Below are 15,867 nucleotides of genomic sequence, written 5' to 3'. Positions count from 1 at the left end.
AGTGGAGATCACCTGGGACCACAAGAAGACAGGACTAGATCGACTTCTGGAACCCACCAAATCACAGGTAAGTGCAAACGTGTGGATCATGGACAGATAGAAGCCTAAGGAGAGACTGAGTGGCTGGTAACAATCTGGCAGTTTACTGGTTGAGTCACCACCTCTAGTCTGTTTTACCAACAAAAAGACTGCTGAAGGGAGGAGAGGACTCCCCTAAGACTCACCAAATGCAACTGTGAGTCTCCATTGCTACTGCCCTCAGAGGCTGGAGCAGCCCCAGAGAGGCCCTGTGCTGACATCAAGAGACAGGGAACTGACCAGGAAACTCAGGAGAAGATCTACACCTAGCAGTGGGGCTGTGTGGTGGGAGCCTTTCCACATTGTTCTCATTATAAGAACATGGTGAATAATTGCCTCAGAACCTACAGACTATAAATGGGACTTGTTTAGAAACTCACAGGGCCCAGCAGTGCTGCATGGTTTGGCAAAGAGGCTGGGTTGAGCCTAGGGATTTAGATCCTTGGGGTGTGAGGATCTCTTTGCATAACCTCTTTATTAACTTTCCCTCACCCTGCTTTATCTCTTGGTCAGGAGTGAGTATTAAGCTAAGAAGCCTACTTATAGTTTAAAATCCCTGAGGCGCCCATAGCCTATAGTGAAGTAAAAGAAGAAAAGAGGCATTAACAGCCACTGTGCTCCAACTCAGGGACTGATAAAATATTGAAACAACTGTTAATTTACACAACTGTGAACTTTTTAAGTACCTTACTTAGAAAACAAGTCAGTCCAGGCAAGCATGGTCAGTAATTTAAAAAGTACTGATAGAGGGACCTCATAACATACTATTTAGAATGGTTAATCCAACAAGAAGAAATATTGGAAAAATCAACCAGAATAAAAGTCCAGTTAAAAGCCCTCCCCCAAAGGTTGAAGTACAAAATAATGAGGTCAACATCCAAACATTAGTTAAGGAAATATTCACAGGAGTGAGTAAAGAGTTAGAAAGAATTGTCATCAGAAATGCAGAAACAACAAATGAGACTCTGGAAGAAAACACTAATTATTTCAAGGTTATTAGAGAGCTGTTCCAGTCTCTTGGAAACAGAGTTGGCAGTCAGCTGAGGTAAAGAACAAACACCTCATCACAGACCCCTGCAAGCGTCAACCCGGCTTTGACCTAGCACGTTATGATTGGGCCCTCCTCAATCGTTATCGAACAGGCCATGGCTGGTGCGCCGCTATGTTCCATTGCTGGGGAGCGAGAGATGACCCAAACTGCCCCTGTGGCTACAGACAGACTATGACCCACATAGTCAACGACTGCCACCTCTCCAGATTCAAAGGAGGTCTCGAAACTTTGCATCAGGCTCAACCTGACGCTGTTGACTGGCTATGGAAGAAGGGCAAACGCTAGAATAAGAAGAGAGCCGAAAGCTGAAATAGCTGAGCTAAGAACACAACTAGGTAAACAAGATAAAATAGTATCAGAAAAGAGTAATAAAATAGATGAACTACAGAAAACAGTAGAGGGAAAGAGAATAGAATAAATAAGGGTGAAAACAGAATTAGCAAGATTAAGGACAAATTAAACACAACTAAAAAAGAAGTAAGAAATTTCAAAAAGATACTAAGAGATATTGAAAACAACAACAGAGGCATATGGGATGATTCAAATGAAACAATATATGCATTATGGGCTAACCAGAGGAGGAAAGAGAGGGAGGGCAAGAAAGCATTCTATAGGATATAATAGCTGAGAACTTCTCTAGTCTAGACAACATAAAAGACATAAATGTTGTGAGTCAGGCAGTAGCACAGCAATTAAGCGCAGGTGACACAAAGTGCAAGGACCGGCATAAGGATCTCGGTTCGAGCCCCCAGCTCCCCATCTGCAGGGAAATCACTTCACAAGCTAGAGAACCAGGAAGAAATGGACAGTTTCCTAGATACCTAGGAACTCCAAAATTAAATAAAGAGGAACTAGATAATATGAACAGGTCCATCACAGCTAATGAAAATGAAACAGTTATCAATAATCTTCCCAAGAATAAAAGTCCTGGACCATATAGTTTTACAAATTAATTCTACAAAACCTTCAAAGAAGAACTAATACCTCTACTTTTAAAGATCTTCCAGAATATTGAAGACACTGGAATACTCCCTTCCAGCTTCTATGAAGCCAACATCACTCTGATAACAAAAGCAGACAGGGACACAACCAAAAAAGAAAACTACAGACCAATATCTCTGATGAACTTAGATGCTAAAATATTGAACAAAATTCTAGCCAACTGGATACAGCAATCTATTAAAAAGATTATTCATCATGACCAAGTGGGGTTTATCCAAGGGATGCAAGGTTGGTTTAATATACATAAATCAATGAACATGATCCACCACATCAATAAAAGCAAGACCAAAAACCACATGGTTATATCAATAGATGTAGAGAAATCCTTTGACAAAATCTAACATCCCTTCATGATCTAAATGCTACAAAACTTGGGAATGGATGGAAAATTCCTCGAGATAGTGGAGTCTATATATAGCAGACCTACAGCCAACATTATATTCAATGGTGAAAAACTGGAAGAATTTCCCCTCAGATTAGGTGCTAGACAGGGCTGCCCACTATCACCATTACTATTCAACATAGTGTTGGAAGTTCTTGCCATAGCAATCAGGCAGGAGCAAGGAATTAAAGGTATACAGATTGGAAGAGAAGAAGTCAAACTCTCCCTATTGGCAAATGACATGATAGTATACATAAAAAAACCTAAAGAATCCAGGAAGAAGCTTTTGGAAACCATCAGGCAATATAGTGAAGTGTCAGGCTACAAAGTTAACATTCAAAAGTTAGTGGCATTCCTCTATGCTAATATTATGTTAGAAGAAGTTGATATCCAGAAATCAATTCCTTTTACTATAGCAACAAAAACAATAAAATATCTAGGAATAAACCTAACCAAAGAAGTAAAAGACTTGTATACTGAAAATTATGAGTCACTACTCAAGGAAATAGAAAGACACAAAGAAGTGGAAAAACATTTTACGTTCCTGGGTTGGAAGAATTAACATCACCAAAATGAATATACTACCCAGAGCCATATACAGATTTAATGCTATCCCCATCAAGATCTCAACCACATTTTTAGGAGAATAGAACAAATGCTACAAATGTTTATCTGGAACCAGAAAAGACCTAGAATCATCAAAATAATCTTGAGAAGAAAGAACAGAACTGGAGGCATCACACTCCCCGATCTCGAATGGTATTATAGGACCATTGTAATCTAAACTACATGGTATAGGAACATAAATAAACACACTGAGTGGTGGAATAGAATTGAGAACCCAGAAGTAAGCTTCAACACCTATGGGCATCTAATCTTTGACCAAGGTGTCCAAACTATTAAATGGGGAGAGCAGAGTCTCTTCAACAAATGATGTTGAAAAAAATGGGTTGAAACATGCAAAAGAATGGAACTGAACCACTATATTTCACCAAATACAAAGGTAAATTCCAGGTGGATCAAGGAGTTGTATATTAGACAAGAAACTATCAGATACTTAGAGGAAAATATTGGTAGAACACTTTTCCGTATAAATTTTAAAGACATCTTCAATGAAACAAATCCAATTACAAAGAAGCCTAAGGCAACTCTAAACCTATGGTACCACATCATACTAAAAAGCTTCTTCACAGCAAAAGAAACCAATACCCAAACAAAGAGACCACTCACAGAGTGGGAGAAATTTACATGCCATACACCTGACAAGAATTTAATAACCAAAATATATAAAGAGTTTGCCAAACTCAACAACAGGAAAACAAATGACCTCACCCCAAAATGGGGAGAGGACATGGGCATAATATTCTCCACAGAAGAGGTCCAGAAGACTGAGAAACACATGAAAAAATGTTCCAAGTCTTTGACTGTAAGAGAAATTCAAATAAGGCAATAATGAGATACCACTTCACTCTTGTAAGAATGTCATATATCAGAAAAGGCAGCAGCAGCAAATGCTGGAGAGGTTGTGGGGATAAAGGAACACTCCTGCACTGCTATTGGGTTGTCAACTGTTCCAACCTCTGTGGAGAGCAGTCTGGAGAACTCTCAGAAAGCAAGAGATGGACCTACCCTATGATCCTGCAATTCCTCTCCTGCGGATATATCCTAAGGAACTCAACACACCCATCCAAAAAGATTAGTGTATACCTATGTTCATAGCAGCACAATTTTTAATAGCCAAAACCTGGAAGCAACCCAGGTGTCCAACAACAGAGGAGTGACTGAGCAAGTTGTGGTCTATATACACAATGGAATACTACTCAGCTATTAAAAATGGTGATTTCACCATTTTCAGTCCATCTTGGATGGAGCTTGAAAAAATTGTGTTAAGTGAAGTAAGTCAGAAAAAGAAGGATGGATATGGGATATTCACTCTTACTTTTCACTCTCAGGCAGAAGTTGAAAAACAAGATCAGAAGAGAAAACACAAAAAGAACCAGAACTGGAGTTGGTGTATTGCACCAAAGTAAAAGACTCTGTGGTGGGTGGTGGGTGGGGGAGAGAGCACAGGTCCTGGAAAAGGATAACTGAGGGCCTACTGGTGGTTGTTTTGTTATGTGGAAAACTGATAAATGTTATACATGTACAAACTATTTTATTTACTGTTGACTGCAAAACATTAATCCTTCAATGTAGAAATTAAAAAAAAGAAAGCTTCAAACTATCAAAACACGCCTGCGACCTCAAGAAATTTCAGTGTAGTAGGAGAAAACAGATTAATGTTGAATTACTTGTCCACAGTCACCTACTAGACTCTGTGACATATTAGCTAAGTGACTTTGAACAAATAATTTATGACTCCTCTTTTCCTAGAAAAACAGATCACTCTACTTTTTATTAGTGATTTAATAGTGGTTTACAAGATTATAAAGTAACAGGGGTAGAGTGGCACCATGCATGAAGTGCACTGCCTCCCCTACCCTCACCAGTGATGTGAGGCACATGGTCGTCCGATATTTTTTCTCTCCTAGAGTTGGAATTCATTCTCTGTGGATGGAGATGACTTTTTCTGAATGGGGAACTTTAGTCAAGATGCCTTCTGGGAAAGTCACAAGGAAAGCAAGAGTCAGGCTTGTTTGCAGAAATCAGCAGTGGTCTTGTCAGCCTTGGCCCCATGCTCACTCGGCTGCATCACTGTAGGCAGCCCTAGGCTCCCTGACTGCTTTTGGTGATTCACACAGAAGGAATGAGTGAGTCCTTCTCACTGACACACATATGTAAATGTGCATGCAGGTTCCTAATGACTCACATCCTTGTCTAATGATAACTGATCAACAAAGAAATCTGGAGGGTTCCAGGAAAGTATGTGTGTGTGTGTGGGGGGGGGGGGGGCACTCGCTAGCCAGCTATATCTCTCAGTTCTCTAACTGATCACAGGGACACAGTGAGTCACTGTTCAAAATACACCCTGGAAGAGGATGTCACGGTCAGCTTGGCTACCATCAAGGAACTTGGAAATGATGGAGCCTGAAGACAAATAACATTTCTGGGCTTTTGAGAGAGTTATGAAACTCTCTAAATTTAGATAGGGCTCTCTTCTGGGATCAGCATCTCAGCAGGAGATGTTATTTCATTATGAACACCTGAACTGAAGTCATAATAGTTCATCATGTATGCACTGCTATGCTCCTGGCCCCAGAGCTCCTCTGATTCAGGCCTTCATTTCACTTATAGAACTATTTCCCAGCCCAGGAATGTCTCACTGCACAAACATGAATTTACTCCTCTTCAATCTGCTTTAAAGGGTGCTAATAATCTTGGGGCTGGATGATGGCACTCGCAGGTGAGCACACAAGGTTCAAGCCCCAGTTCCTTAACTGCAGGAGGGAAGATTAATAAGCAGTGAAGCGGATCTCATTGTTTCTCAGTTTTTATCTGTCCTATCTAATAAAATCAGAAAAGACAAGAGAAAAAGAAGAATGGCCCCTGGGACTGGTGGATTCATAGTGCTGGCACTGAGCCCCAGCAATAAAAATAAAAATCAACATTTTTTAAAAGGCGCTAATAATCCCCAATCCCTTCTAAGATCTGTGGTGGGTGTTCCACATACTCTTAATTAATCCCTTCTAGTTCTGCATGAAGTGTACATCACTGACTATACTTTTCATAGGTTAAGAAGTCTCTCATTGTCTAAATCATTTGTACAAGACCTCATAATAGTAGAGCCAGCAACAGACCCTGGCTTGTCTGATCCCAGAATCTATACTCTTTTCACTATACTACATGGGCCAGAACTTTAGTCCTTCCCCCTATGATCTTGGAACCCCAGTATATCAGACAAAGTGGGGGGAGGTTTCAGCCAAGCTAGATTTCACGTATTGTCACTCAGTTGTTGGCACGTGGTGGAAACCCCAACACAACTTAAAGGTAGGACTGGAAAATGTGGCAAGGGTGTTGTGACATTGGATAAGACTTTTTAACTCATAAGATAAAGAGTTTAGTTAATCACACGATTTTACCCCTGAGTAGCTTAGAGAAATGATATTCTCAATACTGGGAACACATTCAAATCACCAGGGGTTGCTGTAGGGTGGGATGGTTGGGGGAGGGGGAGAGTTGTTTAAAAACATGATCACATGGGAGTTGGGCAGTAGCGCAACGGGTTAAGCACAGGTGGCGCAAAGCACAAGGACCGGCATAAAGATCCTGGTTCGAGCCCCCGGCTCCCCACCTGCAGGGGAATCATTTCACAGGAGGTAAAGCAGGTCTACAGGTGTCTATCTTTCTCTCCCCCTCTCTGTCTTCCCCTCCTCTCTCCATTTCTCTCTGTCCTATCCAACAATGATGAAGTCAATAACAACAACAGTAATAACTACAACAATAAAACAATAAGGGGAACAAAAGGGAATAAATAAATAAATATTTTAAAAAATTAAAAAACAAACAACAATAACAAAAACATGAACACTGACCCAGATTTTTTCTGAGCAATTTTGGTTGAACAGGTATGGAGAGGTGGTCAGGCATAAATACTTTCTAGAGACTTCTCAGTGATTCTTGTGTGCACTAAATAGAAAATCGCTAACCCAGATTACCCTGGCCATTTCACTGTTGCCCATAATTGGTAAAAAGGAAAAAAAAAAATTCAGATCAGATGTCAACACATTTGGTGGGGTGTTTGCTTTGAGAAGCACATGGCCTGCTTTTGAGCCCTGATGCCGCATGAGAATGCCATCAAGAAGGAGGAAGATTCAGTGCTGGGGGGATCTCTCCTCTCTCTCACATATGAAATACAGGAATATTTATACATGAGTACATCTATGTATGAAATAAAAATCAGAGACAGGTGTGGGAGTAGTAAAAGTACACATATGTAAAGACCCCACACCTATCCCCCAAAACTGTTGGTTCATTATATAAGTCAGAACCTGAGATTCACCATTGTCCTACCTTACTATTGTCACACCCAATATAACACATGCTCTGTCTCCAATATTTGCTTTGCTCTGATCTGTGCTATTTCTTCTCTTCTGTCTTCTAGGAAGTCATCACTGCTCTTCTCTTTCACTACTGGCATAGCGTCTGTGGTTTGCTCTGGTGGATGTCCAGTCATGGTCTTTGTCCCCCTCCATGTTCTTTCTTGAAGTTTGATCTTGTACAAGCAGCCATTGCCCCCCCCCCCCCCCGCCACACACACACCTGGTTAGGCAGACACTGCCAACGTCTCTAGCTTAGGAGTAGATGATGTTGGAATCATTCTGGACATAGGAAACCCCAGGCTAATGATTTTACTCTTGGACTGAGCTTGTGACCTATGTGGCCTAATTAGACTGAGGGAAGGATCAATTCTTCTATTTATTTTAATTTTTAACTTAGGGAAGAGCATGAATGCTAGGATATATAATTATTGCTGAGGGGACTGGATTCTCCCATGTTAGATGTAAACAAGGAAGCTCACAGATCAGATTGGCCCTGCCAGTCAACCTATAACATGACCATGTTATATAATACAGCACATTTTACTATGAAATAAAGATTTATAATATCATGATTCACTAATGAACATGAAATACATTACCTTAGTACACTATAATTTTTAGAAAATGTTATGTGATGTACATATTGGGTTGTCAGAAAAGATATAGCACATTTTTGCATAGAAAAAACAGAAAAATATATCATGACTTTTCTGACAACCCAATGATACCTGAACTTAGTACAGTATTTGGAACATATTAGATAATAAATGACCTCAGTTGGTAAATCTATGTTCTAATGTACTCTAGGAGAGGAGTTGGCCGAACCATTTCTTTTTTTTTTTTTTTTTTTTTTTGCCTTCAGGGTTATCGGTGGAGGCTTGATGCCTGCATTACTATCCACTGATTCTGTGATCATTTTTAATTTTTTATTTGGATATGACAGAAAGGGTAGGGAAAGTTAGAGAGGGAGAGAAAGAAAGATAGACACCTGCAAACCTGCTAAACCACTTGTGAAGCGACCTCCCCCCTCATCCGCAGATGGGGAGCCAGGGACTTGACCTGGGATCCTGTCTTCTTACTATGTGTGTTTAACCCAGTGTGCCATTACCAAGCCTCACAAAATTTTTCTGTAACAAAATAATTTATACTTTAGTCTTTGTAGACTATGCAGTTGAATGAAGAGAGCCATGCTCTATTTAAAAGTTATAAACAAGGGGCCGGGCAGTAGCGCAGCGGGTTAAGCACACATGGTGCGAAGCACAAGGACTGGAGTAAGGATATCAGTTCGAGCCCCTGGCTCACCACCTGCAGGGGAGTCGCTTCACAGGCAGTGAAGCAGGTCTGCAGGTGTCTCTCTTTCTCTCCCCCTCTCTATCTCCCCCTTCTCTTTCCATTTCTCTCTGTCCTAACAATGAGGACAACAATAACTACAGCAACAATAGATAAGAGAGCAACAAATAGGAAAATAAATTTTAAAAAGTTATAAACAGGCTGTGGGCCAATAATAATAATAATAATAATAATAACTCACTTGGATAGTGTCCTGTTTTGCCTTGTGTTCAGCTCACATTTGAGTTTCAGCAGTATTATATTGAAGGAAACTTCATTGCTGAAGTTCCTTACCTTCTCTTACTCTACATATTTGCTTTGATTTTTTTATTAGTGATTTAATAATGATCAACAAGATTGTGGGATAAGAGAGGTACAGTTGCATACAATTCCCACCACCAGAGTCCTGTATCCCATCCCTTCCACTAGAAGCATCCCTATTCTTTTTCGCTCTGGGAGTAAGGACCAAAGATCTTTATGGGGAGCAGAAGGTGGAAGTTCTGGCTCCTGTAATTGCTTCTCCAATGGACATGGGCATTGCAGGTTGATCCATACCCCCAGCCTATTTCTATCTTTCCCTAGTGAGGCAGCACTCTGGGGATTTGGGGATACCTGGAGTTCCAGGACACATTGGTGAAGGCATCTGCTCAGGGAAGTCAGGTTGGCATCATGTTAGCATCTGCAACTTGGCTAAAAGCATTAAGAGTTAAAACAGAACAAGTTGTTTAAAAATCAGGAACCTAAACATAAGACTATATAACAAGTGAAATTTGTAGTCTTCACTATGGAAGAAGCTAGGAAATCTATTTCAGGTATATTCAAAGAGGCGCATGACTTGACTAACTTTTGCCTGAACCTGATAGCTAACATGCAGGTGGGCTGAGAGTATTGCTTGAGAAGATGGTGCCAGTATTGAGAACAGAACTAGAAAGCTGTGTCAGGGCAGAGAGCAGCTCCCAAATATGGGGAAAGTATATAAATACCATTAACTATAAACCTCATCGATCTGGGGTCCACATGTTTGTTTTTTTCTGTCAGAAAAAGTAAAATAAATAACTATATAAGTAAATAAATCATACTATGCATCTAATTGGACCCAATGGTTATAATGTTACTTACTTGAGATACAGAAAAAAAAAGTTTGGGTCAGTTAAGGAATGACAAGTATTTGGCCCTCCTGCCAAACCTCTGGGTCCTGTGAAGGATTTTGCAAAACAGTTTTGCTCCTCTTTCCTGCTGTACCTGTGTTCAGTTTTGGACACCTCAACCTGCACTATCAATCAACTGCAGTTGGTGTGCTGAAAGCAATCTCTTTGCTATCCCTGCCTAGTTAATACTTTTAGTTCTCGACATATTTTTTTGGTATTTTCTTTCTCTCTCTTTTTTATTGATAATAATAATTGACAAGATTATAGAAAGCGAGGTAAAATTCCCTCCACCAAAGTTCCATGTTCCATCCCCTCCACTGGAAGCTTTCCCATTCTTTTATCTTCTGGGAGCATGGACCCAGGATCACTATGGGGTGCAGAAGGTGGAAGGTCTGGCTTCTGTAACTGTTTCTCCACTGGGCATGGGCATTGGCAGTTGATCCATGCTCCCGGCCTTCTGGACACAGCTTCATAGGTGAGAGCTTACATAGATCTGTATTCAAAAACTAGAGTTTTCCATTTGTGTGACATTATCCCACACACTTTCTCTCTCTCGGTCTTAGGTATCTGTCATGGTCTGAGTTTCACTGACAAGAATGGGGAGTTTACCTAGGAAAAGATTCCATTTAAAAAAAAAGTTTCCCTGATTTTAGTCTCTCTCTGTTTGCTATGTGGTCAATTAAGCAATGAAAATAATTTAAGCCAGTTGTGATAACAGAACATTTGAACCTGGGTTCATATTTTTTCCTTTCCACCTTGCTGAGTTATTAAGGGCATATTGGGGCTTTAGTGGCAGAGGATGGCTGACTCCCACTCCAATATGCCACCTTTCCTCCCATTGTGCTACTTGTCAAGCTTTCCAAATATGCCCCTTTCACCTTCCACTTTACTGTTATTTTCATTCTGAGACTCCTGACATGTTTAATTCCTTGGCTAAGCCCTCTCCCCGTCCAGATGTCGCCACCCTTGTCGTGCAATTTATTTTCCACACACATAAAAAATCAAGAATGAACATTTTTTTTCTTTGCTGTGAACTCCTGAGAAATAGTCCTTGGAGTAGCCATCCATCACACTAGCAGTAATACTCCTAGAGTAATTTTTTTTCTATTTGTTTAGCACTTCACATACTGGGTCAGATTTCATCAAGGGCAGTCTGTGTCAGCAGAAAAAGTGCCTCTTCCTTGAGCATGAATCTATCTTATCAATTAGTCAATCAATCAATCAATCAAAGTAGGAAAAAGAAGTATCTACTATATGCCACTCATTCTAGTGTACTAACATATCTGCTTAGTCCTCAAAGTGAGGTGGGTGATTAGCCTATATTATGTAAATAACTCAGTGGGATGGGGGAAGTTAGGAGGATGTGGGGGATTGAAGTATGTTTCCCAGAGATAAGGAAACTGTAGTGTGTATGCATAACACACACACATGTTTATCTCTCTACCTGTTACTTGCCTAGGTATTTATCTACTTGTCTCTATATCTACCTATATATAGTTCAAATAGGAAATCTGAAGGGCAGGTTGAGAGTCTAGAAATTCAGGCAAAAGTGATATTGAAAGCTTGAATTTCAAATACTTAGGGCAGGGAAGCTGATTAGAAACTCACAGAGGGATTTACTATGATAATTTTAACAGAATTCTTTCACTTATAGGAAATCATATTTTTCTTTTAAGGTCTTTAACTGATAAGACAAGGCTCATTTTATGAAGGATAAACTACTTTATTAAAATGTAAGTGACTACAGGAGTTAGATCTGTGTAAAAACTTTCACTTTTTAATTATCAACACTGCTCTGAGTTGACATTTTTAAGATAGAAAGAGACAGAGGCAGAGGGAGAGAGGGAAAGGTACTACTGAATGGAAGCTTTCTCCAGAGCAGTAGAGGCTAGGCTTAAATATGGGTGATATATAGGGCAAAGTGGGCCATACTGTCTTGCTGGTCACTGACACTGCTAGTTGACCAAACAAGTGACTCCTACAAGTTCACCAACTGATACATAAAATTATGGCAAAGTTTATTATTCTTTGTTTTTCCTACTTTCTCAGACACAGTTGAGTTCTAAAAGAAAACTTTCTTTTTAAACACACACACACACACAAACACAAACACACACACACACACACACACACAGATAAAAACAGAGAGAAGGGAGTAGGATGGTAGTGCAGTGGGTTAAGCGCAGGTGGCATAGAGCCCAAGGACCAGTGTAAGGATCCCAGTTTGAGCACCTGGCTCCCCATCTGCAGGGGAGTCGTTTCACAGGTAGTGAAGCAGGTCTGCAGGTGTCTATCTTTCTCTCCCCCTCTCTGTCTTCCCCTCCTCTCTCCATTTCTCTCTGTCCTATCTAACAATGACAACATCAATAACAACAACAATAATAATTACAACAACAAAAAAACAGCAAGGGCAACAGAAGGGAAAATAAATAAATAAATAAATATTTAAAAATCATGTCAAAAAAAAAAAAGAAACAGAGGAATTGAAGAGGAGGGGGAGGTAGAAAGGGAGACAGACAGAGAGACACCTACAGCCTTGCTTCACCACTCATGAAGCTTTCCCCCTGTAGGTAGGGACTAGGGGCTGAACCTGGATCTTTGCATATTGTAATGTGAGCGTTTGACCAGGTGCAACACCACCTGGACTCCAAGAAAATGATCTCAAGTTTTTTTAGATTCTGGCTGATGTAGTGTGCCCACTGTGACTGTCATATAATCTGGAACTTGGAAGATTATTTAAAATAATGTAAAGATCTGTTCTAGAGAGAATTTATGGTTATAATTTGTGTGACAGTTCTTAAGTTGTCTCTTGCCTTGGCTGTAGAGTCTTTTAACACTTCTGTGGCTTCTGTGTTCACTTCTCTGAACTTGGTGCTCTGGTCATAGTTATTGAAGCTTGTTTTCTTTTTTTCTTATTTATTTATTTATTTTTGAGAAAGATGCAGAGAGAGAAAGACACAGAGAGAAACACCAGAGCACTGCTCAGCTCTGGCTTATTGTAGTGAGGGGAATTGAACCTGGGACTTCAGAGCCTCAGGCATGAGTCTCTTTGCATAACCATTATGCTATCTATCCCCACCTGCTTGTTTTTTGTTTATTTGTTTGTTTGTTTGTTTTTACCAGAACACTGCTCAGCTCTGGTTTATGGTGGTGAGTGGGATTGAACCTGGGACTTAAGCACGAGGATCTCTTTGCATAAACATTATGCTATCTACCCACTCCCCTCCCCCAGTTGCTTTTATTTTTTTTAATGATAAATTAATGCTATTTTTTGACTTACGTTTTTTTCCTCATATACCATTTCATCTGACTTTTCTCCTTTACTTACTGGCCATTCTAAGATGAGTAACTTTAAGATGGTCCCTTAGATTTCACCTGAATTACCATTTTCTTGGGAACTGTCCCAAGTCTGCCCTGGAGACTCTGATCTGCCTGTGTATTTAACTGACCATAGTGCTTCTCACACGGCCTGCCTGGGTCAGCTGTGAGATTCATGTGGGCAGACCCATATTTCCTTGGGTTATTTCCTTTGGTCTCTGGTGCACAGAGTTAAGTCTGGCACACAGACACTCAATAAATATTTTTCAATATCAAGTGAAAGAGAAGAATGCAACCTTTGATACCCTGTCTTCTTTTTAGTGTTTATGAGGTTAGTTTTTTTTTTTTCTGCAAGAAAATTACTGTCTGAATGTGAGTTCTTCCAAACACCCGTCATTGTATCATAAATGTTCCTTATGAGGAACAATGAGACAAGTCAAGAGGTGAATCTCTCCTCTCCACGGAATTCCTGTCAGACAAAATTTGCTCTTTTCTGAGAACAGGATCTAGTAAGCTGGACTGGTCCCAGGACCTGAAGGATGAGTTCAGGCATTGGATGGAAACATGGAGTCATTGCCCTTGTGGACTTGCCCTGATTCTGCCCTGGAGAGAATTACTGAGGGATAACAGGTACACGTGTTCAGAATTACTTTGGGGATGGTTTCAATCTCAGTTTCTGTCCCCAAGAACTTTCTTCAGAGCTTGATTTAGACACATTGAAAGTATGCACAGAGACGATGATGTAAATGTGTTTAGTATGAACTGACCCAAAATGACTACGACATGGTAGAGTGCAGTTGTCTTGAAAAAAGAAGATGATGGTGTCTAACATGGTGGCAGCACTGAGAGCTCTTTTGTCTCTCAGTCTGTCAGCCAGTGCTGTAGGGCTGATCATTATCTTATGGGATTTCTATTCTACTTTACTCTTAAGAGCAGGGCAGATGCCTCTTAGATGGAAAAGCATCAAATAATACAAAACTACTTATTTCAGAAATGCCCAGAATATCTGTTGTAAATTTGTTAAGAATATTTATCAGGGTCTCTGTCCTAATTCAGCTTTCTAACCATATTCTCAACTCTGACACAATCTTCCCAGACAATGCTTTTAGTGTATCTATATGTTAGCTATTGAGCTCAGGCAAAAATTACTCAATTTATGGGTCCTGTGGAACATACCTAAAATAGACACCTAGCTTCTTTCCACATGAAGACTCCTAATTTTATCTGCTCTACTTCTGTCTTTGGGTTCCAATTTATTAATAATTTTGTCCTGCTTTATATTTTACCATCTTTCAGTCACCAAGTTGCAGATGCTACAAGGATTCTACCGTAACTTCCTTGGGCAGATGACAGCACCAATATGTCGTGGAACCTCACCTCTCCAGAGCCCTACTCCACTAGGGAAAGATAGAAACAGACTGCGATTATGGGCTGAACTGCCAACATCCATGTCCAGCAAAGAAGCAACTATAAAAACCAGACCTTTCACCTTCTACAGCCCCCAAATAATTTTGGTCCATACTCCCAGAGGGAAAAACATAGAGAAGTTTCTAATGGAGAGGATAGGACACAGAGCCCTAGTGGTGGGAACTATATGAACTTATACCATTATTATCTTACAATTTTGTAAATAATTATTAAATCACTAATATTTTTTTAAAGAAGAATAAAAACAACTCCCTGGGATAGTGTGTTTCTTTGTCATGTGTGCTACTCAGGTTCAAGCTAGGTCCCCCCACTGCACTGAGGGAAGCCTTGGGGCTATAGTCTCTTTCTCTCTCTTTGACTTTTTCTTTATGTCTGAAAAATAAAAAAAATAAAACATTTACCAAGATGCTGAATGCAATCATAAGCAAGGATATATATATCTTTCCCTTAGAGAACTAACAGTCTAGCTGAGGAGACATCGTAACTGTGTCAGATCTGTGTTTAGAGAAGAGAGTGTAGAATGATCTCTGTTCTGTGTCCCCTCATTGTGGTCACAGCTGACTAAGTACTGACTTCAAGCCTGAGAGTCCCTTAGGACTTTCACTTACTTCACCTTGTATCATCCTCACATCTATATTTTGAAGAAATGCTTTCACATTTTTGGGCCACTGTTGAACAACTAAAACCAGTATACAATAGAATAGATACAGACCAGTGTTGGTTGGCTTGGAAACCAAGCCAGTCCCTCACTTTAGTGCCATTTCAGAAGCATCACCTTGAACCTGACTGGCTGTTTGTTCACCTAAGTGTAGTAATAGTGGTGCTTCTAAAATGCACAGGAAGGGACATCCTCACTAGGTTTCAAAGAATATGTAGAGGCACACAGTGAGGAAGATATGGGAGATTATTGTAGGCTTGACCATTTATTATTATGAGTGTATTATCTTAATATTTATTAAGATAGATAATCTTAATTTTTGTTTAAACTTTAACCAACCTTAAAATCATTCTAAAAAAAGACTTCTAATTGTAACAGTTATCAATTGTGATAAACTTCTAACCTGCTACAAGTTTGTTTCATAGTAAGTAAATTGCAGCTGCCAAGTTCTCTACAGAAAAGCAGAATTCCAGCAGCGGACCTTCCTCATACAA

The 15,867-nt window shown here is 40.0% G+C and overlaps 1 long non-coding RNA gene across 2 annotated transcripts in view; it reads left to right on the top strand.

Moving 5' to 3' along the window:
* LOC132542554 (uncharacterized) overlaps positions 1-14,938 on the top strand; it is a 139,536-nt gene extending 124,598 nt beyond the window's left edge. For both annotated transcript variants that reach the window (XR_009553554.1, XR_009553552.1), the window contains exons 2-3: positions 13,791-13,917; positions 14,584-14,938. This is a non-coding gene — a long non-coding RNA (uncharacterized LOC132542554). The remainder of the gene's footprint in view (positions 1-13,790; positions 13,918-14,583) is intronic.
* The last annotated feature ends 929 nt before the right edge of the window (positions 14,939-15,867 follow it).

Source organism: Erinaceus europaeus, chromosome 13 (genome assembly GCF_950295315.1).
Source record: "Erinaceus europaeus chromosome 13, mEriEur2.1, whole genome shotgun sequence".
Taxonomy (NCBI): domain Eukaryota; kingdom Metazoa; phylum Chordata; class Mammalia; order Eulipotyphla; family Erinaceidae; genus Erinaceus; species Erinaceus europaeus.
Note: the sequence above shows the minus strand (reverse complement) of the source record. Positions and strands in the feature narration are given on the sequence as shown.